We start from the raw sequence: 24,839 nt of genomic DNA on the forward strand, positions 1-24,839 counted from the left end.
AAATGAGATAGCATTTGATCTATTTGTAAATAGAAATGCGCAACAAGATCAGTGCGATACATGAGAGCTCTGGAGGACCTCTTCAGAACCCTTCTTGTGACAGTGAAAGTTACATAGTTCCAGAAATGCAGATTCCCTGTAATGTACCAATTCCTAGTCCCTGCTCAGCATATCTATGAGCCATGCAACCTGTACTGCCACAGTTCTTTGACAACTGATGAAGTGCTAGAAAAATACATGGAGCTAAGTGTGGACAGAAAAATATATTTCTCTTGTAGCACGAAGAAAATTCATGAAGTAATGTATCAGGGATAAACCAAATAATCTATATAAGTATTCATTAAATACCCTGAATGTAACATCAGGTTTTGTCATAGCATTGAGAATCTAAGCATGTGGCAAGCATGACTGCACACAAGGAGAGTTAATTTAGATACATCCATCATTACTTATATAAACAAAGACTAAATTGCACTGCAGGGAATAGACTGTAAGAGTGACATGACATCTGATAGATTACTTATTAATGAGAAATGCTTTGCTAATTTCAGGTTTCCTCGCCAAAATTTTCATACTGTGTTGAATGTTGTTGTTTATCCTTTTCAGATACTTTTACTGTAAAATGTCAGGTGCTACACCATGGACAGTGGGAGGTTGTTTAAATGTCTAACTTTCATATCAGTGGCTCCTTGTATGACTCTTGGCAAGTTATTTACTTCTACACTCTTAATAACACCTGGGATGTTACAAGGATAAATATAGCAGTGACTTTGACACCCTGAGATGTTGCAGTGTTGAACATCATGTCAACAGCTTTGAATAAGGAGATTTAAATAGCCTTCCTTGGAAACCAGATTCTACTGGGAGAAGTAGGAATAGCGGGTTGAATTTATCTGAGTGACAAGAATATGTATTTTTAGAGGAGCTTTCCAGAGAGGAGCTTAGCTGTGCCCTGAGTTGTAGGTGGCAAGAATATACAGCAGAAAAAGGAGGACTAGAGTTGTGACTAAAAAGCTACAAGAACAAAAGTATGCCAAAATAGGAACCAAACTAGTGAAAATATGTAGAGATTTCAAGAAAAAGGATTCAGATACAGTTGCACACAGGGCAAAGAAGGTGGTGTTAGCTCTGGGAATGTTGTTATTTTGCTAAAAAAATGCTACAGAGTTAAAGGTAACAGAAACTCCCATGATTTCTAGTGGTATTGGTAGGGGCCTATTTGTTTTTTTGAAGACGCTGAGGAAAAAACTGTATGGCAGGAAAAAGGCCCTTGATGGAAGGCAGATGGGGAAAGACAAGCTGGCACGTTGCTGTCCCATATCAGCTGGTAGTAGGGCAATCCACAGCCACCATGAGGCTGAAGGGATGCTCACCAACCTTTTGCATTGACTGGAGTAGGAGAGATCTGGAGAAAAGGAATGGCCAGCAATACTACCTGACACCTACAGGATCACTGAGCAGCTTGAGTCTTCAAGCCAGCCCAGTTGGTTAGAGTAGCAGCTCAGATGGCTCTCTGAGCAACTGGCATTTCATTAAGGACTTGCTCTAGGAATTATGTTGCCATTATATGACTGTCGGCTTTGATTAAAAACAGATAAAATTAACAACAGAACAAACAAAAAAAAAAAAACAATTAAAAAAGTACAGCCATCAGAGCTTCAAGATTTGAATGTTACAAGCTCTAGATGATCTGACACCAAAAGGCCACCAACAGGACTCCATGATGTATTACTTTAAAATCTCTTGAACCCATGACTTCTCAAGCTTAACTCGAGATCTTAAATGTGCATGACTAGTGATACCATTACACAGGGGAGACAGTGAGGCTGGCAGCAGGAAGGAGTCCAACACTCACGTATTTGCCACAGCATATAAAAGACTCTCCAAGGTTTGCAGGCACAGCTGCTTAAACACAGCACAAGAAAGCTCAAGCCATCCATGTCATATGCCCTGCTTGAGTTTAAAGGCAGTGGTAACTGTGACAACGGGCCCAAATCTAGTCCAGAGCAATGTAGGAGATTTGAAGGTTATTTGTTTACTTGAGAGCCTTCCTGTGGACAGAGAGAATTGGGTAATAAATTGATTTTCTGGGGATTTTATGAAGGGAAGACCAGTTCTTTATTGTGAGAACTTCCTCTGACAGAAATAAGAAGCAAGGAAGTCCAAAAGGCAACCCACATGTATGAAAGGACAAGTAGGGAAGCAGTGAAAGCTTCTTCAGTGATGACTTCACTGATGTCCACAGTGAAGTCCTCCTCTGTGATGAGATATAGGAAAGGGTTGAGGGAAGAGAAGGAAAACAGCTACTGAGAAATGATAGGACTAGTGAAAAGTCTGTGTTGGTTATATTCACCTACGGAAATGGGGAGTATAAAGGAAACAAAACCAACACTACCTGTTTATATGATCCTCAGATTGATTTAGGGAACCAGTTATTTTCCCTTGAAAAATAAGAGCCCATGCTAACATTTTAAACTCTCCAAAAGTGCTAGGAGGTTGTATGCATGCCATAGCATTGTACTGAAATGGAGCAGAGCTTCAGCAAATGATTTAGTATTGTGGTGAGGGGAACTTCTTATCCATACTCTTACAAAAAGGTCCTAGAGCATTTAGCAGGCAATGAGTTTGAAATTTTAAGTCTCATGGTAAACTATGCATTTCAAAAATTTTTTGGAATTTGTGTTGTTTTTTTTTGTTTGGTCTGTGTGTGTGTGTGTTGGTGGGATTTTTTTGTTTGTTTACTTTTGTTTTCTTTATAATAGTGAAAGAACAAAGTAAAACCTTGAGGGCTTGGACCTGCTGTCTCAAGTATGAGCCTAATAGCTAATCTCTAGCTCCCCTGGAAAGCCTACTTCATTTTTGTTTTCCTGATGTTAAAATAAAGGAATCTGAAAATAGCCAGTAATTTTATTTCAAGGTGGTCATTTGGTTGCTGCTTGAATCAGGAAGCTTAAGATGCTCAAAACAACTGTGTGTATCTCCCCCAGAGGATGCATATACATCACATTTCTGATGTGTCTAAGCTCCCTTGGCCTCTGTCCAGGAACATCCAGATTTCCTGACTCATGGCAGTATACCCTGTCTGGTTGTACTTCATTGCAGCAGCTCAAAAATCAGAACAGTATTATGTTATTGCATAAGTTTTTCCAAAGAGTAAACAATAACACTCTGCCACAAGCATCATTACATTTATCTTGGAATTCAAGATCCAGAAGAAGCTGTATCTTATTATTTTCTTTAATCCCTACCCAAAAAGACTGCAAGCTGTTATTTTTCAATAAATATTTTTAGGATGGCTAAGTATCTTATTAATGAAGTGTTCTGAAAAGGAAGAAAAAAAAATGCTACAGAAGCTACGATAAGAATTTTTCTTCCAACAGAGAAGTATGGCTGTGATTTTCTATTGCTGTATCAGTATTATTGCCATATCAGCACTTATACTTCAAAACAGTGGGGGCAAATTTATGGATACAGAAGCTGAAAATAATTATGACAAATTGTATATTAACATACCTTCCAGTAAGTCCCATTCTAAATACCTCTTTGCTTACATTTCAAGCTTTTTTGTTGTTGCTGTTTTGAACATTTTAAAAGCAGTAGTATTAACAACTGGCTCAAATGAGGTTTGAAAATAAACAGTTCGTGACTACTAACAGGGTTCATTAAAAGAAAACTCCATCTGACTCTAAAATCTATTTGGAGCAATGATTGCTCCACTCCCCGGCTCAGGGCATGATGCAGCTGCTCTTTCTTTAATATTTTTGCTGACAGCTACAGCTGACGGATAGCATTTCAGTTACCCCAACATCAACCCTGTAGGGCTCCCTTACTTAGGCTGAAAATTCTGGCTTCCTCATGGCTTTACCTGCATCACAGCACAACTGTGTAACTATGAAATTAGTCATACTGGTTATTTGTAATGAACCACATACACATTAAAAAAAAAATAGTTTCACAGGGCAAAGTGCAAACACCAGAGAACCTGAGTGGGGTCACTGAGAAGGGGATACAGGAATAAGTAATTGTTGCAGCTAGTCTCTAAAAGACCACAGTTATGAGTTTTATGAAATACTAGAGGAGTATTTGCTAGCCAAGGGAGAGCTGACAGTCAAAATGCCAGAGGATTTCCCAGCCTCGAGGCAGCTCCAGCCAGAGCGAGGGTGGTGGGCAGGAGCCCACCATGGCTACAGTCATGTCATGTTCTGGACTACGTTCTGCGCGTGAGCCATGTAGCAGTTGCTAATGGTGCAACGACAGCTCCTCTTCTTTCCCTTGCTTCTTATCCCCTCCCACACTCTAAGTAAATATATATGCTTTTGAATCTGTGAATAAAAAATAATAATGTATATATAGCTACGCGATATGTCAGTTGCTATTTGTTACCATTACATTAGTTGTTACCTTATATGTTTTGTGGTAGTAGTAGTTGTACTTGTTACCATGGTTAATAAATGTAGCTTTGATTTCTTGGTTCACAAAAGTTTTTGTGTGGTGTTCTATCACTCAGTGATACCATAATGATTTGCGCACAAAAGAGGATTTTCACAAACACTTCTCCTCCCAGATATAACTGTTGAAATGTTATTTTTTTCTACTTGTTCCAGAGCTCCAAGTTCTGCCCCTCCAAAAATGTAAGAGAGGGGAAGAACTAAGTAGAGGGTAGGTTTGAGAAGAAGCCAGCCACAAAAATAACTGTGGGAAGGAGACATTGCTCAGTTGGTCCTTCAAAGAATTACCAGGACATTTAATTATGATTAAGGCAGTGCACATATCTGTATTTTTTTGGTAGGTAATTGAATCTAAAATAAAACCAAGTAAATGCTATGTTTTTTCGGGATTTACAATGAGGTGCATTAGTTTTTGTTTGGATTAAATATTTTAGCAGATAGCAAAATACTGTTTTTCCTATGGGGCACTTCTAGCAAAATTTAAAGAATGGAAAGACAAACGGGAGTTTGGGACCATGAAAAAGTCATCTGCATCCTGGGTTGCATCAAAAGAAGCATGGCCATCAGGTTGAAGGAAGTGATCTTGCCCCTTTGCTCTGCACTGATGAGGCCTCACCTGAAGTACTGCATCCTGATGTGGAGTCCTCAGTACAGGAGAGACATGGACCCGGGGGAGCGCATCCAAAGGAGAGCCACAAAAATAAACAAAAAGAATGGAACACCTCTCCTACAAGGACAGGTTGAGAGAGCTGGGCTGTTTAGCCTGGAGAAGAGAAGGCTCTGGGGAGACATAAGAGTGGCCTTTCAGTATCTAAATGGAGGGGTATAAGAAAGAAGGGGCCAGAACTTTTAGCAAAATATGTTATTATAGGACAGGGGAAATGTTTCACACTATAAGAAGAGAGATTTAGATTGGATATAAGAAAAAAATATTTTACAATATTGGTAGTAAAGCATTGGAACAGGTTGCCCAGAGAGGTGATGGATGCCCCGTTCTTGGAGGAGCATGAGGTGACTTAAAGTTAAATGCAAAGTTTTAGAATTTTTGTTACTCCCTCCGACCTAATACTCAGTCATGTCAAAATACCTGTTTTGAATCATATAGGCAATTTCAACCATTTTTTCGCCATATAGTAAGAACTTTAAACAGTATTTGGACTTGAAAGGCTAGTGAAAAAAGATGTCAAAGAAACAATTTTCTTAGATTTCTGCCTCACTCTCATATAACCTCTGGCATCTTGTGACTTTAGTGTGGGGAAAAAAGTAAAGCAAAAATAGCAAAGTTCCTACAGTTTATTTTCATATATGAAACTATATATTGAATTTGACCCAAATCTGCTTCAGATTAATCAAAACTGTCCTTTTAGGTGGAATGAATTATTTATTAGAAGATATCACTCAGTATCATTACAGCTGCGGGGTCCAATTAGGCTGTCTAATTCCTACACCGCTAGTGGGAATTCTCTACTTTTCTCTAGGCCATGAGAACTGACTCAATGCTGGAAAATTTGGGGACTGATGTCATAATCCCATTTCTCTTCATATATATAAATAGTTAAGTACAAAGCTATCACTTGAAAAAATAAATAAATAAATCTACCAGTGCAAATAGAAAAAAGCCTAGGTTTCTTGTGTTTGAGCTTCTGTGAATCCAGTGGAGTTATTAGATTATGTAGATATTGACAGTTTTAAGAAATGCCTAGTGTATGTATTTTACATATTTTACTTTTGGTTGATGATAAATCTCTTCTTTGGTGCAATTCTTTTTTCCATAGGCTTCTGAAGGGTGGCAGACATGTCCTCTTACGCAGTTCTGCCAGTGCAGCAGAATCTTTTGGACTCTAACTGAAGAGTAGTGTTGCGTCTATGCAAGGCATATAATCAAAACTGTTTCTTTATGGAAAGAAATATTGCTTTAAACAGCTTGCATCAAAACTTCATTCTTGTGTAATAGGTCAGAATTCCCAAGGACATCACAGAGAAGTCTGGCAGAGTGTCAGGTTCATCTTAAAAATACTGTCATAGTGCATTACAGTCAGAAACACACAAATTGCAGATGTTACATTGTTTTTAATATACTTTCAGAGTGTTGCCAGAATTGGTCATTTGCAGATCAAATAAAGATTAAAACTTAGTAAGCTTGGCTGAAATTGTTATAAGGAATAGTTAGACATTTCTAGGGGCATCTTTGAGAAGGTACTGTGTATGCTCATCAATCTCCACACCTCTTTTTTCATATCCTCTCTAAGAAACTGAAATCTGCAGAGAATACAGCAGTGAATGTGAGAACAGCTACTACTTCTGATGTTTTGTATACAAACAAAAATTTAATGAATATATGAATTATAGCAATAAAAGCTATGCCTTTATTTTTAGCATCTTTTAAAATAGGTGAGATTTTTTTAACACAAAAGGAATGGGATAGATTTGTTGATAAGTCTTATGAACACAGGTATGTTCTCAGTCTCATCTTTTTAATTGTAGCAAGAGAACTAGTTGATAAAAGTCATTTGCTTCAGATACTTTCTCTTAAATTTTCTTTTTGAGTTCTTAAAGTCATGGGAAAACTGGGAAAATACAGTATGTTCCATCTAGATCTTTCTATGTGTCTTACACAGATTTCTCTGACCTAGAAAATAATCTGAAACTCTGCGAAGAGATGCATTTAAAAGATTTCTGTTATCATGCTTTGATATCACGTTAACAAATATAGCTTATCAACTGTGAAGTAGCAACAGATGAAAACTGGAATTTAGAATGTGAGCAAATGTTACGCTACTTTGAAAGCCAGGTGTGACAGTTGACTAGCTAACATGACGTTAAGCTGCAGCATAGAAGACATAGATAACAGTCTTGTTATCAGCTTGCTCTGCAGTTAGTTTGTCTGACAATTTTCATTTAAAAATTGAATATTGTATGAAATGCAGTTGCTTACAGCTTTGCCAGACTTCAGTTGTTCAAGCTGGACTTCTGGCTGAGTCTGAATTGTTTTTGGAAGTTCCAACTAGAATGCTTCAAGTATTTCCAAGAATGAGGGGGGAAAAAAAAGATTGTTTGTCCATGAAAAGCAATCTCGTAACCATTTTGCTGAAGAGTTTTAATGTTGCCATGTTCCAGATAAATCTACTGAAGTTCAGCTGGGAAACTGCTCAGTGGCAGAAAACTGACTTTTGCCATCCCTGAGAAAACTATGCCAGGCCAAGAGCCATGGAAAAAAGTATTTCACTAAGGTCGCTGAAAAGTATTTCACTAAGGTCCCATGACAGAGATTGGTAGCTAAGTTCTCAAAGTAGTCTATGTATACTCATGCTGTCTCAGTTCCTCACATCTCACCTGCTGCAGCTGCCTTACACATACCCCATTCCCAGCAAACACCCTATCTCAGGGCTGCAGTATTAAGCCATGCCCTTCCCACCATTACTTCTTCATTTGATACCACAGTGCAAAAGCTGAGGTCATGGATCTTCTTTTTCCTATTTCAGCCATTTTTCCTCAGCACCCTGTGGTACACTGGGGAAAAATGAGTGGACACCGTAATTGCCCTTGCCTCTGGGAAGGGAGAGAGTGGGGAGGAATAGCACTGTGACAAGCCATCGTGTAACACTGTGTTCCTGTTAGCTGGAATCTCTTTGCTATTGATAAGCATCATCTACCACCTTTGCCATGGGAAGGCAATGCTCTTTGGGAAGGCAGAGAGTGACTATCAGCTATTGGCACTTAGCCATTGCAAATAGCTTTTACTAGCAATTTATCTGCATCTCCAGCTGACTCATTCAGAATCAACATTATCTCAGCTTGTGTTTCTCTGTGGTCTGAGCTTTGTCATTGCTCTCTTTGGCATTCATCACTGCCTGTTGAGCTGGGCAATCCTCTGGGTCTCAACGTATACTGTGGCTGACTCCATCTGTGAGCTTTTGAAATGGTCGTCATTCCCTCTCCAGCAGCTGCCCTACACCTCCCATCTGCGTGGCACTACGCTTCCCTGCAAAGCTGCGTTCTCAGTTCTCTCCTCTGGATGTGGCAGAGGACATGCTCCTCAGGCGATTTGCTCAGCTTGGTTTACTTTGTAGGAGCTTCTATGGCAGCTGCTATTCCCATATTTTTGCTATGTTCACTGTTCCCCTTCTCTCTGCTGAGATCTTCCTCAGGAATTCATTCCATCTGACTGTACCATCTGTCTGAGTATTTCTCATTTGCTTGTCCCCCTCTAAAAAAAAAAAAAAACAACACGGCTTTGCACTTCTGCTGTGGTTTTGTAGAGCAGCAACAATATGCATTTCAACTTCCCACAGTTGTGTCCTTGTTTGAAAGCAGTGTGGTAATGGCCGTGCAGAAAGTGTTAAGAATTTTTGGGTGGCACTTTGGTTATGTTTGTTCTCAGCAAATTGGACACTGCCAGGGTCAATTCTCTAACCCTGAGTGCAATTATCTCTGCCTGTTCAGGCCTACATTATTAAACCTGCCTGGCCTTCAGTGCAGGTTGGCTGTGTCCAGTCTGCCAGCGCTTGGCCAGGCAGGTCCCCAGCCAGTTCCAGGGCCATTCCAGGAAGACTGCTAGTTGTCTGTGCCAAAATTTTGCCCTAGCCCTGTTTAACCTACAAGTTTAGACCTAATCCTCACGTTGTATTCATTTGAACACATCAGGTGCCTGGGATTGTCTGAACAATCACATGAAACCTCTGCCTTATAGGCAAGTATTTTATTACTATGGAATCAGACTTCTCTGAGATCACAGATAGGATGACTGCTTTCCAAGAATGTTTTGAACTTCCAACAATGGAAAATTCTAACATTGGAAAAAAATTTATAACATGTTTAAACTTTTTTTTTTTTTTAAGTTTAGGCATTATTTTAGTATTTCCTTTGAACGAACATTTGCTTTCTGTTGTTCATCTTCAAATGTTTGCTTCCTTGTTCTTTCATTAGATGAGTTTAAAAAAAAAAAAACAAACACACAATTTTAATAAAGCCTGGGGGCATATGCTTCCTCCTGAAGTATTGTTGTTGATGAGCATAGCAGATGATACTTTGATCTGATTAGATGAAGCTAATAACATTCTGTTGATTCTTCTAAGTTCCTCATGGACAAACAGAGCTTAGTGTTAGCTACAGCACACAGAATTTTACAGGACTGGCTTTATCTCCTTCTTGACATGAAACGTGAGCAAAGAAAAAAAAATGCTAGCAAAAATGCTTATTCTAACCATATGTGGTTTTGAAGGACTGACTTTTATTGAACTGCAGTTCAGTGACTACCATAAAAATCTCACACAGGCAATTCTAAGCTCTGTCAGAGGAAATAATGATTATAATTCAATGATACATCAAAGGCTGAACTGGAAACAGCCAATAAACCAACCAGGAACTCAAGTGACCAGTTTGTACCTTTGGCTCTAGCATGAGGGAGCACAAAGCTTTCTGTGATGACTATGCAGCTCAACAAAGCTTTCCATATTGTTATTTGCAGGAGTAACATTAGGATTACATTAGGTTGTGCTCATAAGGATTTGAAGGTGTCTGAATCCCTTGCCTTTCCTCCACTGTGAAAGGATAGTGACAGTGCCTTTAGAGCCTCCAAAAGACCACCTCTGTTCTTGCCCATTTCCAGTGCCCCATGTACAATGTACATTTCCTTACAATTTAATATAACTCAATTTTAAATCAAACCAAAAGGACTTGTATCTGCCAACATCCTTATTCAGTGTCCTTCTCCAAGAGCTGATGAAATCATCTGACATAAAGCAGAGCACAGCCTGTATTCTTTGTGCTTTGAGTGATGTATGTTTTATCAACTCGGCCATGAAAAGGAGATTCTTGAGCAAAATGGCTAAGTGAAAGAAGAGATAATTTTAAAAATATGCTTCTGTGGAATTTTAGCTGTGACATACACTGTGAGCATCGCTAATGATTTCAGGGTCCATTCTGCAATTAAGCAATTCAATATACTGTTAAATTGTAGCTTGGAAAATGTGGCCAATGTTTCCAGTACTTACATCTTAAGTAGTCTTTCTGGCTTAACAAAGATTTGGATACAGAGTTTTTGTAAAATTACAACTCCAGCAGTAATTGGTCTGAAAAGTTTCTGAGGAGCAATTGTTATATAAATAAGCATAACTCTCTAAATATACATAAGATTAAACTCCTCCTTGTTCAAGTTATCTAGCTTTAATTTTAAGTGCTTGAGGCATTAGTGAATCTTAAAAGACATTATGGAAAAGGGTGCTGTGACATCTGAGGTGTGGCATGCAACTCATTTGCAGTGACAAACAATGTTCTCTGCCCTCCTTTCTGTCTGTGGGAACAGTTGACTTTGGATTTAATTTAGGGGTGAGGCGAGTGCTTTTGAGATAACGTTTTGCAGTTCCCTGCTGCTCTGTCCTTATTTTCAGGCCCATTAAATACTGATTTGCAAGAACAGCTTTGTCATCTGAACTGCCCAGTAACGACAAGAAATGTTTGTGGTTTAAGGCTGACACGAGCCAGTTCTAGAGCACCTGCCAGGAGATATGATTTTGTGTACCTCAGCTGAGGAAATTACTAACTTGTGTTTTTGCAGAATATCAATTACAGTTTTTTATTCTAAATGTGGAAGAATTTTGCTTTCAGATAATAAAAGAAACATAACATTTACATTTGAAACAATTTGATGAAAGCATCCTTGGTGAGCTAACAACATGTTTTTCATGTCAGAATTACTAAACCTGCTTTCAAAGATCTCAGCTAACCCATAGTCATTTAAAATAGCTGAGCATCACATCCTTCAGCTTTGGCTCCATGTCATGTCATAAGCGGTCAGATGAAAACAATGAAGTTTGCTAAGTTCACAGTAAGCCACCGATTAGTTTTCCCAAGGTAGGTCTAAGCCTTGCACTCTCTCTTAGCCAACCTCTGCAATTCAGTGAACTACAGGGAACCACACTGCATAACTTGTGGCAGTTCTGACCTGGAAAAACACCCAAACAAACAAACAAGTGGCCTAAAGCAGATAGCCAGGGAGAGCAAGTATAGGACAGGGCTGTAAATCTTCCTCTGAGCACTCTCCCCACCTCCAGCTATTTTCAGCTTTAGAGATGTTTGAAGCTGATGTGATTTATCTGATAGCATCAGTGAGTGTTCCACCCAAGTATTTCTTCTGTTTCCTTCTAAGCTATGTAAGCTTCTGAATCCAGAGACAAGGAGGTCTTCAGATCTGCTGTTCAACACACAAAGAACCACCTCACTTTGTTGGCCTGCGGATACTGTTTGAAGGCCTGTACAAACCAAAAAGCAACAGCCAAGGAGAGCAGGTCCTAGGACACTACAGAAGCATAGACTAACTTTCTAATAGAGTTCTACACCTGAAAAGAGACAAAGTTATCCACTTATGGCTTCCTACCCAGACAGTTTGTGGAGTGATGGACAAGCAAGGGTGACGCATATGTCTGCTGACCAGCGCAATGCACAGAAATGATCAGATCAGTCTGTGAGAGTGTTGAGAACAGGGTTGCCTCTCACAGCTAGCAAATGAAAATTCTGCGTGTGAATTCTTGCCATGGGATTGAGTTCTAGAATTAGTACCATAGTCTTTCTGATCATCCCTAGACTGTTTACTGTTTTAGAGGATTGGAGAAAGAAGCTGTCCTTAGGGAGCTTTTACTGCACTCATACCAGTCATAAAGTAGAATTACAGCCTATAGTGCTGAAGATTCCTTAGTGAAACCATCTCTTGTATCTGAGAAACAAAGCACGGTGAAATAATGTGGCGTGCTAGGATCTTCTTAGATACTTTTCCTATCTTTTCATTGACTGACTTATTAAATTAGTTCATTATCTTTACCTTGACATTGTTTGGCAGCTCACTCTAAGGTTGTGTGCCAAGGTACTGCAGTGCTTTTGTTACATGGATGTGTCTTTTAGCAGTTCCATCTTAACCACTAATTCGTTCTACAGAACACAACAGGGAACTCATGAGAAAATACGGAGTTCTGAACCTGGTCTGTTGACATGCAGGCGCATTGAAAGGCTGCATTTTGATCAGCTCCTGCTAAGTGTATCAGCCCTGTTTAATTCATCTTGCCTCAATCAATTCACCTCAGTTGGATGTGGAAATGATTTTTAGTGAAATTCATCTATTTACATGGTAAAATAAATATTAAGCTTTGAGAAAGAAAAGTAGAAAATGCCCAACCGTCTTTCCTCCCTCCCCTCCCCCCCAAGACTTTAATAATAATAAAGATAAGTATAATCCATCATGTTACTGTTTTAGAACTACAGTAATGTATTTATTATAGAATAGTGGAAGAATAATTGGATATTATGCTTTAAACTGATAGGTGACACTGACTTTTACTGTGAGAGGAAGAAATCACAAATTAGCAATCTGATGGCAAATAGATCTCAGCAAGAAGTTTTGAATTATGGATATGTAAATTCAGAAACTACTATCAGAAAATATAAATTCAGCTATGCATCAAAATATGTTTCAGAACTTCAGCCTTCTGAAAGCTCATCAGTTTCCATCTATGTATGGCCAGTTTGTTCCCAAAAGAATTTGGAGCACCTGGGCAGTTTCTATTCAAATCAAGGAGTACTTGATTTGTAATAAAGTACTTTATTTGTATAAGTAGCAGCTTAAAGAGGAAACAAGATTATTCAGATGTATGTATGTCATGTGCAATGCTAAGGTAAATTGGAAACTTGAAAAATGCGTATCTCTTCTGACTCTATCCTTAAAAATATATAGAGTATAGAAACAGATGCTATGATGAAGATCACTAGCAATGTAAGAGTGAAAAGTGAAACTGTGATTGCGCTTTTGAAAGAAAAAGGTATAATGAAGTGTGGAAGGGGGGATGGTGAATAATGGGAGGCTGGGGAAGATGAATGGATGCTCCTTTATAATGCATAAGTGAGCGTACACATGGTAAAAGCAAGAGACAACAGAATTATAATTAAAAAAATACATATAAAGATATTTGGACAAACACATACATAAGTGGGTGTTTACTTTTCTGCATCCTTGATTAAACCAGAAGCGTAGTATGCTTTAAAAGATATTTTTATGTAAGATAAAGAAAGATACTGAAGGTCAATAATTCAAGTCCTAGGACATGCCTTAACTGTTGATAATGGAGACATGTTTTCCATTCTAATTGGATCTTTTCTTTCTGAGCATGTCATGCTGAAGCTGAAGAGCTGAAATTAGCATTTTTTCACAAGAAAATGATGAGAGATTTTTAATTGCAGTTTCTGTGTTAACTGGTAATGTACTAACAAAACTACTAAAACATTCTAGGTTCATGAGGCCACCTTAGGTGGAAGTAGGATAAGTGAAATTAAGATGAACAAAATCTTACAGTAATGTTTTGGGCATTTTTATAGTAAAATTTGCCTTCACTGTACTAACACACTTAGTATGGAGATAGCATGTTGATGATTCCTCTCAAAATTTCGTGTAGGAGCTATGGAAAAGTCAAAATATGCACGACTCCATTGTGGCTACAGTTTTGTTCCATTGCAGAGTGAGGTGTGTGTGTGTGCTGAGGAAGAATTTGACTATACATAAAAATGCTACTGTCCTTGATGAAAATAGATTTTTGTCATACTTTTTTTTTTAAAGTAGTTTTTGCGCCTAGTTCAACATGGGCTCTCTTTTAAGCGGGAGAAGAGTTTTGTACAGTTTCTCCAAAAACAGACAACTCTCTTTTTAACAGAGCATACAACTCATGCTATGACCCAAGTAAATGAGAAACAATCATAATTCTGTTCTTTTGGATATATCTTTTGGATACCCTCCAACACAAAATGCATTAGTACAGAAACATGCTTGTCCTTAATTAATTTATAGCTTAGAGCAGAATACCAGAAGTAACAGTTGAACATCAGATGCAAAGTCGTGGATAAAATATTGTATGAAATTTGTAATAAATCTTAATTAATGCTGGAGGGCAAGTAAAACTAATTATCAATAATCTGAGGAATTTCACTGATGGAGAGCTGAATGTAAAAGATGTTTATTTTGTAAAACACTTATGTTGTATTGAATTTATTGTTGTCATGGGAGACAAAATAACTTAAGCTCTACCACTATCCTGAACAAACACATTTACTAAACTGAACTATCTGGGAGGCTTTTTTTGTTTTGTTTTGTTTTCAAAGAATCACAGAATTGTAGAGGCTGGAAAGGGAGATCTAGAGATCATCTAGTCCAACTCCCCTGCCAAAGCAGGCTCCCTAGACCAGGTTGCACAGATTTGCTTTTGTTTTAAATAGTATGAAGCATATAAAATATGCTATAATATCTTGTTCTGAAGTGTGCATGGTATAAGGTTACAGAATCTATATTATGTGCTTTGTACAGGAGTACAGGACTGAAAAGACTAATGGGCCATCAGACTTATTCTCCTACTATTGCAATAATCACAGTTTGTAAATCCCCTTCATAAGTTATCAAGTTTCACTGTAATTATGGTTAGAATATTTGCTGCTGTTACTCCAACTAGAAAATTGTTACTAAGTCTCTGCTAGAAGTGAGAACCTTGGCATAGAGTAAATGTTGCCAAGCTGGGCTCATGGTTTCTCTTGCCAACACTATCATATAGTTTAAATGGCTCTTCTATCTCCCTGATGTTATAGATATATTTATAGACAGCAATTGGATCCCTTAACAGCCTTTATTTGCTAGGCTAAACAGGCCAAGCTCTTCATTCTCTCTTCTCATATGATAGGTTCCCTATTCCCTAATCACCATAGAAGTCCATCTTTGTACCTGAACAAGTCTGAGGTAATGTGCTACAAATGACAAAGTACAACAGTATTGTATAATAGCATAATAAAAGAACCCATAGCAAACAGAATAATAATTTCAGGCTTGCAAGGATGTGCAGTGCCAAATATTTAGGAGATTAAGTAAAGGTTTTGAAATCTTCTAAGTGAGGTTTTGAAATCTTCTAAGTGGATCTTTATCACAAAGAATGTTTTTTTTTTTGTTTGTTTTGCTTTTTTTTTTTTTCCCCCTAAGCAGTTGATTGAAATTGCAGTATCAAAGGTTTTAGGGTTTTAATTGAAAGCTGGGAAATCAATGAAAATCATGATTTGGATCAGAGTTTCAGCCAGCTCAGTATACAGTTGGTTACAGTTTTGACAGTAATCATCCGAGAGATGTTGAAAGTTTATTTGGCAGTAATAACTGAGAAAAATCCTGTTAATATTATCTAGAATATGATAAATCTTTCCCAGAGAATCTACAGTTGCATTCACATGTTGTGTTTAAGAAATTTCAGTGGCAGGAGGTTCCTTGGAGTGAGTGCTGTGGACTGTAGTCCTTGTTGACATGAGACACTGGAAAGCAAAGAGCGTGGGGACATCTGAACCTACCACCTCCAAGGATGGTATAGAAAAGAATATTTGATCACATCTAATATCCCCTGGTGTCTTGTTCTGTTGCTTCTTGGAAATGTTCAGGGAACTCCCAACTCCCAACTGCTAAGGCTGTGACAGCTATCTTTTGTCTTTGTTTTGCATTAAATCCGTACTGAATCAATGGTTTCATAAAGTCAGATGAGAAGTTTCATACTGAAACTGCTGAGCCTGCTGTGATAGAACTTGGAGCCATGGTCACTGTTGTGTAGGGGGCTACTATTAGTTTGAATGAGAGACTTTTCTTCCCCCAATTTTTTTTTTTTTTTTTTTCTCCCATAAGAATTAACACAGTAGTTTCTTTCTAGCTTTTCCCTGTCCTGTAGAACAAGGGAAAAAAAGGTCTTTCACAATATATTGTAGGAAAACTCAGTTTAAGCTGGTACACACATGTTAAATCAGTGAAAATGAAATGCTTTTGAAAACCCACAAGCAATTTTTTAATCAGGAGCACAGGAGATTGCCAACCACAGCTAGAAGCAATTCAATACACAATTAAGTAAATGCGTGCTATGTACAACATGGGTGGTTTCTCCCTGAGGACCAAGGGCTGGGAGTGGTGGCACTGGGCATCTCCTTGGGGACTTGGACAGGCTGAGGCCAGGCTGGACAGGGCCCATGGGCCCATGGCCAGGCAGGGCTGGCTGTAGGGAGCTGGATCCAGCCCTGCTGTGGCCTTGCTGGGATAGGGGCTGACAGCCCTAGAGTTGACATGGCATCCTGGGCTCTTAGGACCCTGGCAATAAATTGAATGGAACTGAAATTGTGGAGAAAAATTCTGAGAGTAACTGGGTAAAATAAAGGTATAGAACTCATACAAGTGTCTCATACAAGAGACAAAATGTCACCAGTATGATGAAGTAGGCATTGGTAACAAGGGAAATTTCATCAAAGATCTTGTTAGAATATATTAGCTAACATACCAAAGATGTCAGCTTTCTTCATGCTAAATTTGGTTCTCCAGACAGTGGTGTAATGTGCTCCACCAGGGAGAAAGGGGTACTATAAATGAAATTGAAGAGCTGAGTGAGAGGGTTTCTCCAAAACAGATCTGCAGAGAACTAGTAACTTCACAGTACTGCATTGAGAGCAATAAACAAAAATTAACCTACTTACATTTATTCATTTAAATTGTAATTTTTACAGACCTCATCTTTTGATGTCATACACTAATGTACTTAGTGCATGCAATTAGTACCCTACATGACTGGCATGTAAAATCAGAGAAGGGGCAGAGTAGTCCAAGAGACATCCTGCTGTGCAAGAGGTGGGATGTTTTTGCAGCCCTGTTAGGTGAAAGGTACCAGTGGAGCAGCAAACCTTCTGCTTTGGTCAGTTCAGTGGGTAGTTAGGAGCAGTTTGGGTGTGTTTGTGTGATCATTGTGGGTGAAATCTTTCCTAAGCAGCAGGAAAACTGTGTGCAAGTGACTGAGTGCTGGCATGTGCTGTCTAGAGAGGTTGTGGAGTTTCTTCTTGGAGGGTCCTGGGCACCCTGCTCTGGGCATCTTTGCTTGAGCAAAGATTGGGCCACATGACTACCAGAGGTCCCTGCTGACTCCACCATTGTGATTTTGTGATTCAATGAAATTTATTTATAATTTTATTATATAAATCAATGAGATTTATTCAAGTCTGTGGCAGAATCCCATAGACTTTCCATTAACACAATTTTGTGTAACACAGAATATTTTAATTGAAAGATGGTAATATTTAGCTTGTTTGTTTTACTCACTGTATTTATTTGGCATCATTTAGTTAAAATGGAGAATAAGTCATGTACAGACATAAATGTTATCTCAAGATATTTTAAAGTTTAATGAAGAAAAACATTTTCCAGAGTAATTTTAAACATCCAGCTTATCCTGGTGTTTGGTAAGACCTGAGAGGACCTGAATGATTTAAGTCCTAAACTGTTCTGTCCCTCCTTGGGGAGATTTAGGAGTAGCTACTACGTCAGAAGATGACTTTATATATTGTGGAGGCAAAGTACTCCGACGGGCCTATTTTTAAACTATGTCTCCTGTGAACAAGGATTTTAAAAACCATGAAACAAGCCACGTGTTTTTTTATTATTATTCAGTACATCTAATTTTTATCTCATTTAGGTTGATGAAAATTCAGAGTGATTTTGTAAACTCAGGAGAGTCAAGTTGTGTGAAGTCAGAGTTTGACCCACTAGACCTGGCAATTTTAATAATAAGTATGAGCTGATTTACAGAAAACTGTTCTTTATTTCTTATAATTTGTGAATTGCACTGAAAACTAAGATCTTCATTGTGAGAATATGGCTCACTTTATCACCTCTAGATCATTGCATGCTGACTTTTAAAGACAATAATCTTGCTGCTTCCTCCTTTTGAATTAATTAGAAAATTCTCACTGGCTTTTTTGATAGACAAACTTTTTGTAGGACAAAAAATTAATTATTTTATCTATGTTATTTATGTGCCTCATGCAAATTATCTCCAAATTACCTCTTATAAACAGTTGTGTCAGATATGTCAGAGCTTGTGATTTTAGCAAGATAACCTGAATCCTTGTGCTTATAGAAAAAGAAATAAGTAATTGATCAACTTTCACCTTGAACTAGACGTTCAAGACTGACATTTCTGAATCAAATTTTCAAGAAAATATGTTTATCAGTGAAATAATCTCTGTAGCCAAGTTTAATTTAAGGGGTTTACATCACTGTAATTGTAACTGCAGTTAGTTGACACTTATTTATTGTGTCTGTCCTTGCATCATTCATAATCCACTTAGTGGTGTTTTGTCAGTTTAGAACGGGGACAAATGTAATCTGCAAATACCAAGCTGGTACTTACTACTTTGCAAGAATTCACATACCGTTTGTTTATAAATTACGAGGAAATGTGCCATGTACTGTTCTGTGTATAACATTGTTATTAGGAGAATGCTGTAATTTAAATAGCAGTCTGTAGTGGTGAACAGAATGGTTACCTTTTTCTTTAAAAAGATGACAGCTTTCGAGAACACTGTGTTCTTCTTGACCAAATGTTTTGCCAAAGGAAGAAGCTCTATCCTCTCAGTGCCCTCAGAAGCTCTCTGGCACCACAGCCCTTCCAGGGAGCCTGCACAGACACCACACTGCTCAGGTTCACCTGGCTCTGCTCTTTCCATGCTGTCTCTGAAGTGGCTTTAACCTACTGAACATTGCTTATTAAATAACTGCACTGCATGTTTGAGAAAGTTGGGACAATATTCAGGGAGTGTGAAAAATGGATTCAAATTCTGCTTGCTTACACAAACTAATCAAATCACAAATGAACTTTTTTCCTTCCTCTGGTGTTATGACTTTGTTCCCTGTGTACCCCCCAATATTCCAATTCTCCCCACGTCTGCTAAACTTCTTTGGTTTTTGGAGTTGACATCATGCTCCCAGTCTTTATTTGCCTTGCAAGCACTGCAAGAAACTGGTTTGCAGCTTCTGCTGTGCTGCTGATTGCCCAGCTTGGCCAAGCAAGGGGGTCATGCATTCCCTCTGAGCAGCTAGAAATCTGCAGACTATGTGTAGTGGGACTACAGGATGGGCTGAGCAAGATAGGTTACTTCTCTTTATCTTTGCACTGAATTGAGTTGTGTCTATTTTGCAGAACTAGTCTACTCAGTGAGGAACTCAGCACATTATCTACCAGTTTTTTTCTTCACTTGTAAAAGTTGTTCTCTTTTGGATGGAGAGTTTTACTTGACATTGATTGCTAAATTAAAGCAGAGATCTTCAGTTTGTGGCACCAGCTCTCAGGTGGCAGCAGGAGATTTCATTGCCTCAATTGGTATTACTATATAGTATTGTCAAATGCATTGCCCAGATTCTTCATGTTGCTGTGCACTGGCTTTGGAGACACACTGATAAAGTCAAAGGGAATCTTTAAGGTAAACAAACAAACAAACAAACATATATTTTTAAGCCATTTTAAATCTGGAAGCCCATGTTTTCCAGCTGGCCAGCTGGCTAGGAGGCTGAACAAGTATAAGACACTCTTCTCCATTTAGTCATCGTGTGCAGCCCCTGAGCCTTATCTTTTCTCCAGGGAGCAGCAGGGACTCCAGTCAGCCCCAGGTGGGAGCAGCAGAGCGATGGCACAGGGACAGCTCCATCCTCAACTCCTCCTCCCCCATGTGGAACTAGATTCTAGTGAAGCCCCTGCCCTGGAAGCATCCCTCAACACAGGTACTGCTGTACACCAGGGGCTGAACGGCTGCCACCTGGAGCACCATTCCTAAATTAGTTACCTTTCAGTTTCAGTAGCATGGCTGGAAAGCACCTCTTGAGTTTCCTGCAGGTGTCAGCTCCAGGAGGTGAACAAAATGACTTGTTGCCTTTCAGAGGCTCATCTGAATTTCAGAGCTGCCAAAGCCCTCAGGAATTATTATTTATTTTCCCTGAAATTTCCAGGTATTATAAGACAATAATGAGCACTTTGCATTCAGGAGTTATCATAAGGATGAACTCTTCAGCAGGAACCGCAGACTCCAATGACTACATTGGGTGTCTCATATTGTTTGGAATTTTGCCTCTCTTACAAAAGCCCTGTTGCTAGAACCACATTAGTAATGCAGTAATCTTTATTTCCAGTTTTAAAATGTTTCGTGGTGTTGAAACGTATCTTGAAATTTTGAACTCGGTTCAAAAAGTAGTTTTATAAAAATCTCACAACTTTAAGTCCAATATCATTTCATATTCATATCTGACTTATTTGAAAAGCTTGGGATTGTCTATATTAATTATGGCCCAAGAAGATCTATCTTAACAGGCTGAAAGCAACTCCATTTGTAGTCAAGGATTGCACACACAATATTCCTGGAACTGCAAATTGTACATTGTGCAATTTTTATGGCTTGTATAGCCTTTCTATTTTTAGTTGATCGAAACCTGCAGTAAATCATATAATCCTCCTTATACTGTCACTCATAATGCTAACTTCCATTAACTTGACATAAATAAGTTTATTTCTTAAATTTACATAGTTACTCTTTTACCCAATAACATCACACAAAGAAAAGTTTATTTTTCTCTGGTACAAAGTTGATGTGAATACAAAGTTAATGATGTGTTTCTAGTTAACAGATTTTTTTTTTTTTTTTAAATCAGATTAAAAGCCCACAGTATCTTCCTTTTTATTTGAAAATGTGCATGTGTTATGAGGTCCAATAACTCTTCCGTTACTTAAACAAGCCACTTAATCCACCATACTTTTAGGAATTTGGAAAAATTTCTGTAAGTTTGGGGAAAGCCAAATAAAATGCTACTTTTCAGCTTTTTGGAAGATACAGTGGGAAGAACAATTCTGTTGTGAGTTGGGTTTTTTTTTTGTTGTTTTTGTTTGTTTTGTTTTGTTTTGTTGTTTTTTTTTTCCTTTCTAGAAATACCTCTTCAAGGTACAAGAGATGATTAAGTGGCAGGAATGCATAAGGACCTCTCCAGCTTTGTTGTTGTTTACTGCACGGGGATAATGCTATGTAGTTGGCTACCTGTAGAAGTCAAGTGCCAAGTACACAACATTACTTCAGACTGCAGCTGTGCTGAGTGCAGGGAAGATGTGTGTGCTGCTGACACACCAGTCTGGGGCACAATGCTAAATTCTGGGTTCTGACAATATTTTTATTTTCTAGTCTTTCTCATTACTCTAATTGTAATTCTTTAGCCATCTCAGGCCAATCATGTGACAAGCTCCCAGCTATACAGAGACTTTCTAAATATGGTAATTTCATCTCAGGTCAGTTTTATAGTCCCAGAGCCAAGTGGAAAACCAATGGTTGATTGTTTTTAGTATTTATGCTCTTAGACATACACTCTATGTTCTTGTACAGGATGAATTTAAAATGTATAGCAGGATATCAGATTTTGAAATTAACTTTGATTAAATGACTTTTAGAACTTAATGTGGAGGGCAATAATATTTTGGGGTTTTGGCTGAGTTTAATGGCTTCTCTAAGAAAGTAATATACAAATGTTAAAAGACTGCAGATAAAAGTAATGTAACTGAATAGAAATGAACATGAATTGATAAATTTAATTTGCCTTCCTAGCTGATAAATATTTTAACAAGAAGTGAATGTACTCCTCAAATTGCGTTTTGTTTAGCAGAGTCTTTCAGGTTTAAGGTATACAATATCCTCAATTATTCAGTCAAGAAATATATATATTTTATAACTCAAAGACTTTGTCCTGACTTTTCTGAAATCCTTCTGAAGTACTCCCAGCAGCACATTCAGCAGAGGCTCAGCTGCTCTGAGCATGCTCTCCTGGAGAGCTGAGCTCACCACTCAGGTCCCTGTGCTGTGGTCTAGACCAGCTGGGCAGGTCTGGAAAAAAGCATGTGAACTCATACAGATAAGGAAAAGCTCTTATTGGTAGGCTGCGCAGGGAAGGAGGTTGTACTCAAAGCTCATCCTGATATTTGCATGAGGGATAGAAACCTGAGTAAGGTTTATTCTCACTGAGAATAAATTGGGGAGTGGCAAAAAATGAACACATGAGGTTATGTCTTATTTCTTAAGATAGCTGATAGAATAAGATTAAAAAAAAAAAAAGGAAACATGGCAAGAGGCGAATTTCCATATTTCCATCCTCAATGGAGGAAAACAGGTTAATCTTTTTCCCAAACCATAGGTGAGAAACTTATAAGTATTAATTATATTATATTAATTTGATAATGATATTATTAAAAGCATTAATAATATCATTTTGAGCAGTTTAGATAGAGAAGGAAGGATTAAGCTTTTGATCATAACAATCATTTATGCCGAGGAAAACTGGCATTAAGCTCTTGTTTAAGCCACACAGTTTTTCTCCACATGATCAATACTGTATCAGATTTCATCTAATGCTTTTTAAGATCTATTCCCATCCTTACCAACAATTTGGGAAAGAGAATATTTTATTCAAAGTCCCAATGCATTTGAGAATAGCCAGCAGTGTCAGCCTTCCTCATGTGCTGCTGGTTTGTCATCCTGGTTCACCCACCCTCTGGCCGTTGCAAATCTCTGTCTCTCCAAGCACCCCGCATGCAGCGTGGGCTAGGGGCTGGCTCTCTCCCCATGAGCCAGCAGCTACTGCCAGCATCACCCACAGCGCCTCCTTGCCAAGGCCACAGGTCCACCACACAACACAGGGAGAAGCAACCCAAAGTAATTTCTCAGTCACCTATGCTTCCTTGAAGGCAGATGAAAAATATTTAAGTAAACAAATAAGAAATGCTGAGACATTACATAAGTGCTGGGGAAAACATTTTCTCAGACAGTTTTTCAGTAACTGAAGAGAAACAGTGATTTCTCTATACACTGCTTTCTTATGTGGCTTCTTGCCTCATTTACAAATTAAATCTATGTGTGCCACCCTCAGCTTTTTTTTGTTACGAAAAACATTTTGTTCTTTTTATGAAAGGTCAAATTAATCTTTTCAATTTGCATTATGAGGCTGTAATATTTAGAAGCACCAGCTCCCTTCAGCAATGCTCAGAACCAAATTGCTCTTCTGCCGTACACTTCATAGGAAACAGGTATTTGAAAATTTTATTTTTTTCACACTTACCATCATTAGCAAAAATGAGTTTCTGATGTATTTCACTTGCTCTAACTGAAAAAAAATATATCAAACAGTATCTAACATAGAGCCATTGCTTATTGCTGTTTCTGAAATTATTGTTACCTCATGGAAACAAGCACAAGCCACCATTACCATGAAATTGGCAGGGTTGCTTATGACAGGGATTGTGAAGGAACAGAGGAGCACATCCCACAACCTCCATCCTGTTCTAACTCTTGCCACCAAGCAGGCTATGTGCCAGATGCAGATAATGAGGTCCCAGGCACCTGCCGCTGCTGCTCCACCCAGCAGCAAAACCAGCCTGCATGATATTGCATTTATTCATTCAGCTCTGGTCTATCAGCCAGCTAAATGCCTCCCCCAGATTAGGGGCACAGACTTTGTGAAGACTCTCTCTAAGGTGCAAAGTGGAGATATCCCAGAGCTTTCCAGGTGCAAGATACAGCACTGTCCTACAGCCAGGTCCTCTCACAAGGAGGCTGGAGTTCCACTGCTCTCTTCACAGCATATTTTTTTCTATGGAAAGAAAGCCAGGAAATACATTCTCTGATAGAAAGGAGCCATGGCAAGCTTCAGCAGTGGTCAGTGAGGCTGTGTGACTGAGCTGGAGACCAGTCGTGATGTCTTGACATACTCTCAGAGAGCTCAGACTCCATTTCAGAGACACTGCAGATTGCAGATGAAACCTAAACTCCTAACCCTGTCACATAAGTGAGATACTTAAAGCTGAACAGTGTGAATTTGTGCCAGTGCAAAAGATTTTATCTTCAGGCAGACTTGTAAAACACCCACTCCATTTGTAGTTGCTCCTTGTAATATATTTTCATGGCTCTGAACTGAAATTACTTTCTAAGAAAAGCAGCTAAGATTTTTTTTTTCTCTAAACTAGTGGAAAAGAAAGAAAATTCAATCTTTTTTTTTTTTTTTCTAGTTACAGTGAGGTAAATGCAATTCATTTAATTTTATCCTCATTGAAATTGGTTTTTAAAAAGTACAGAGGTTCTGGCAAGCAAGGAATTTTAGTTTTGTTACTGTGAGACCAGACAGGGATATTTATTTGCCTCTTCCTCTCTTTTCTTCTGCTACTGAAGGCAGCTCTACTGTGTTTCCAGTTAAGCCTGACTTTTTATGGTGAACTAAAAAGCCAGATGAAAATTTGAGCAGATTAACACTGAGAGGATTGTCAAAAAAAGATCAAACCCAGCTTAAACTGTAGATGCAGCATAACTGTTTAACTTCATTCTTTTCAAGTGAAAAAAAGAAAAAAATTGTCTGGGGATTCTGAAGCCAAGACATTAGGAGAGCCACCTAAAAATGGTTTCCACATAGGAAAACCGTTGAAGAAAATGTGACTACTATCAATGCCCAGGTGAAGTGTCTCAAGATTTTTGTGCTGCTGCATGCAGCACATGTCAGCATTGGTATTA

At 38.4% G+C, this 24,839-nt stretch overlaps 1 protein-coding gene across 6 annotated transcripts in view; it reads left to right on the forward strand.

The window, feature by feature from the left end:
* The window catches only part of FILIP1 (filamin A interacting protein 1), a 105,690-nt gene that overhangs the window by 8,017 nt on the left and 72,834 nt on the right, over positions 1–24,839 (forward strand). The window contains exon 2 of one of the 6 annotated variants that reach the window (XM_085217780.1): positions 19,895–20,034. The exons of the other annotated variants lie outside the window; for them this stretch is intronic. The gene's annotated coding sequence lies outside the window, so the exon portion shown is untranslated. The remainder of the gene's footprint in view (positions 1–19,894; positions 20,035–24,839) is intronic. 6 annotated transcript variants of the gene reach the window in all.

This window comes from Meleagris gallopavo, chromosome 2 (assembly GCF_905368555.1).
Source record: "Meleagris gallopavo chromosome 2, MGAL_WU_HG_1.1, whole genome shotgun sequence".
NCBI lineage: Eukaryota > Metazoa > Chordata > Aves > Galliformes > Phasianidae > Meleagris > Meleagris gallopavo.